General features: G+C 31.1%; 1 non-coding gene across 1 annotated transcript; it reads right to left on the bottom strand.

Annotated features, from left to right (window-relative positions):
- Positions 1 to 511: 511 nt before the first annotated feature.
- On the bottom strand, positions 512 to 584 carry TRNAA-AGC (transfer RNA alanine (anticodon AGC)). Its single transcript has one exon. It is a non-coding gene; the product is annotated as a tRNA-Ala (tRNA).
- Between the last annotated feature and the right edge of the window lie 39 nt (positions 585 to 623).

The raw sequence follows: 623 nt of genomic DNA, 5'->3' as shown, positions 1-623 counted from the left end.
AGTAAACTATTATATTAAAATGAAACAAGATTAAATAAAAACTAACAACATGTACAACACAAATTGTAACACCATTCAGTTATATATATTTAATAAAATATTATCTATATGTTTTATATATAACATATATTAAAACTAAATTTTGACAAATTAATTTCCGCCCTTTAGGGCGGGTCCGAATCTAGTTATGTACTTAAAATTTTATTCAAGCTTATGATTTTATTAGTGTATGGTATTCGACAATAAGAAACTACTATTTTCTAAGAATTCGAATAATCAGTTGGAAGATAAGTATTGTTAAAAGAAAACAAAGCAGAAAAAGTGAGTACTTCATATAAGAAATTTCCTATATAACTATGATGATAAACGGGCCTTATTATGAGCTAGCCCAAATAAACACGTACACTCAATTCACAGGATGGGCTAATAATACTCAGAATGGCCAGATAAACGGGCCTTATTTGTGCAAGAAAAAAGATTTTGTGACAAAAAAATGAGGGCAAAAAAGTATTGGACAAGCGGGGTATCGATCCCCGTGCCTCTCGCATGCTAAGCGAGCGCTCTACCATCTGAGCTACATGCCCACTGTTGTTAACACTGGTGTATTATGATTAATATTCTAA

The sequence above is a fragment of the Raphanus sativus genome, chromosome 5 (assembly GCF_000801105.2).
Source record: "Raphanus sativus cultivar WK10039 chromosome 5, ASM80110v3, whole genome shotgun sequence".
Lineage (NCBI taxonomy): Eukaryota > Viridiplantae > Streptophyta > Magnoliopsida > Brassicales > Brassicaceae > Raphanus > Raphanus sativus.
This window is presented reverse-complemented; position numbering and strand designations above follow the sequence as displayed.